Source organism: Rhagoletis zephyria, unplaced genomic scaffold (genome assembly GCF_001687245.7).
Source record: "Rhagoletis zephyria isolate East Lansing unplaced genomic scaffold, Rhagoletis_zephyria_1.1 Rzeph_scaffold_02472, whole genome shotgun sequence".
NCBI lineage: Eukaryota > Metazoa > Arthropoda > Insecta > Diptera > Tephritidae > Rhagoletis > Rhagoletis zephyria.
The window spans coordinates 79,342-82,404 of record NW_016159556.1 but is presented as its reverse complement, the minus strand read 5'-3'; the positions used below and the strand labels follow the sequence as shown (position 1 = coordinate 82,404).

At 31.0% G+C, this 3,063-nt stretch overlaps 1 long non-coding RNA gene across 1 annotated transcript; it reads left to right on the top strand.

The window, feature by feature from the left end:
* The first annotated feature begins 1,367 nt into the window (after positions 1-1,367).
* On the top strand, positions 1,368-2,412 carry LOC108366971 (uncharacterized). Its single transcript, XR_001848181.1, has 2 exons — positions 1,368-1,507; positions 1,816-2,412. It is a non-coding gene; the product is annotated as an uncharacterized LOC108366971 (long non-coding RNA).
* The last annotated feature ends 651 nt before the right edge of the window (positions 2,413-3,063 follow it).

Below are 3,063 nucleotides of genomic sequence, written 5' to 3'. Positions count from 1 at the left end.
TTTATCGGCGAACCAGTTGGTCAAATGCTAGAAGTTTGTTGTAAATAAGCCGTAGGTAGGCAAGTTGGTCAACATTGAGGAAATTAGAACTGTTTGCCCAAAACTTTCGAACGGACTTTCGAAAACAAACTGCCATTTAGTTGATACCCCGGTGCCTGTTAAGCGCCTTTTTTTCAAAAGCTGGTTTTACAGCCACCGAGAAACGCAACCGCTTAACAACAAAACACTTATCAAAACTTTTGTTTTTGTAAAAATGGATAAATAATTATCGGCGCTAAAAATACTCGTTTGATTTCATTTAAGGTTAATTAACAAGTGAGTTCAAAATTTTTTATGGAAAAATATTTTTGTGAATACTCACTGTAAAAAGTTCCTTTAAAAATTCGATTCATCGATTATTTCCCAATAACGGCAATTAATTGTAATCATTTTTTTTTGCTTGTGATTAATCATATGATTAATTAATCGTTTATTTTTTATGACATCCCTACTCATGAGAAAACGTACTCGGTTTTTAGACATAGTTTGTAACAAAGTATGCTAAAAACTTTTGCAGTATGCTCGGCATAACCCCATCTTCACTCAAATTAAGTTGTGCTACTAATTTCTATTGTTTAATGCCGTTATCGGTGTTTTCAGAGGAGCACTACGGGGGCGAGGAAAAACATCGCGATAAATTACTATAATTTATATTATCGATTCTATTATATATATTATATATTCTTCTGAAAACTGTGCCGGTCACCTTTCAATGGCATTGCAATTGGCTTAGATGGTAATCGCAATAATTTGCGAATATTCCTCACATAAATATATTTAAGCCGTTGGAGCAAATCAAAATTTTGCTTGAAATCCCTAAACGAATGTGGATCCGTCTAGCGACCTAATAATATAAACTATATAAGAATTCCCGCACTGCAAATATTTGAGTAATCGAACACGAGCGATCATTCGAATATTCGACAGCCAGAGATTACTCGAATATTCGACGGTGCACGTTTATTCGAATACCACTATTCGAATTTTACTATTCGAATATTGCCTCATTCGAGCAGTTCGATTATACGATAAGAGAAAACATTTGCAGCCAATTCGATTCCAAATTAGATTTTGTTCCGCGAAACAGCTTACTCGAGTTCAGGCAGAAGAACGAATCGATCGATCTGTGCAGATTCCTTGCTTACCATTTCTTTTTCCATACTTTTCTTGTGTCTCTTATTTGCACCCATTTCATATGCTTTCTACATGTTTTGTGTTTCTGTATCGTAATTTTCATATCCATTTCAATATTTTAATTGCAATTACCTACATAAATACATAGCTATGTATGTATGTATATTCCTAGTTTATTAATATTTTGAAATGCAACCTCGTTATGTTATTTGTTATGTTCTTCTTCAGTTTTAAAAACTACATCAATATGAATGACTTTTTGTAAAGAACCGAATTTTGTGAAGCGCGATGAATTCCCAACCGATTGGCTGTTTGCATGTCAAAGCCAGCACAAGTAAGCAATTTTAATAACAATTTTTTACCCAATAACACTTTATTTTTCCCCCTTCCTACCCATAGATTTTTGTCAAAGTGTATATAAGGTGACAGACAAATGCATCGCTCATTGGTTTTTGCTTGAAGAGTGCAAACTTATTTTTTTATTTTACAAAAAAATGACCTAATACCAATTGATTTCGTTTTTTATTTCCAAAATAGTTTATTGCTTGAATTAATGCTTTATCACCTTTTTCCTCTGAACATTGATTTATAAATCGTATTTCATTGTGTGAAATTATTTAAATTTTGATTTTCCACTTGCAGCGGCTGAACAACTTTAAGGAACATCTTTTAATTTTAAGCAAATTTCATGCGCGGCTGACCGGTAATTCCAAGCGCCTTCCAGCTAAAGCAACAACAACACAAGCATATACAAAATCAAAAATCATAAAAGTAAATAAAAAGAGCGGAAATATCACCAAGTTGCCTTAGAGTGAAAAATCCAAAGTGCTTTTTATACAATGCGTATTTAATTATGAAATGTTTATGAATGCAACTAAAAAAAAAAAAAAAATGTGTACGAGTATAATTTTTTGAATCGATGTCACTATACTAGTTAGAAATGATTTTGTTTCTGCTAACACAGTTAAATTATTGTAATATATTTTTTAAGTAAAGAAACAAAAAAAATAATTTTTTAAAAGATTTTTGTTGTGTGAACGTATTTCACCCGGCGGATTACATAGAAAAAAATTAAATGACTTCACCTTAACAAAATCAAATTTACGATAACCGCGGGTACTTTATTTAAGTTAATTTATAAGTAAGAGAATAAGAACATTAAATGAACAAAAATGCATCTTCAAAATAAAATCGCCAAATGCCTTTATGTCTATGTAAGACTCTTCTAAACGGAGCCGACAGCTATAAAAATGGAAAAAACATTAACTATATGTATTTATAACTTTTCGAAAGAAAATTTTCAAAAGTAGCAACGCTTATCCAAAGCACATTATGAGCCTACATTATTGCATTTTTTAAGGTTAAAATCGCTTGTATGACTTTGAACGATTTGTAAGGTAGGATAATTTTGTGACACTATATGTACTATGTAAAATGTATTTGTTGACATTATTGCTACAAATAATTAAAGTCCTTGTTGTCACTTTAAAAATTTTAAGTAACTGTTTATGATTTTATATAAATTTTTAAGTGTTTCATATTTGATTTGGACTTTTATTTTTATATTGTGCAACAATAATATTATTGAACATATTTACCCTTGACCTTTATAATTATACACATAAGTATAGGCTTGAATTGCCGCGATATTGTACTTTAAGCTTGATTAAAAATCTAAATAAAATGTGTATTAAACTATTTTACTAACGGGTGATTTTTTTGAGGTTAGGATTTTCATGCATTAGTATTTGACAGATCACGTGGGATTTCAGACATGGTGTCAAAGAGAAAGATGCTCAGTATGCTTTGACATTTCATCATGAATAGACTTACTAACGAGCAACGCTTGCAAATCATTGAATTTTATTACCAAAATCAGTGTTCGGTTCG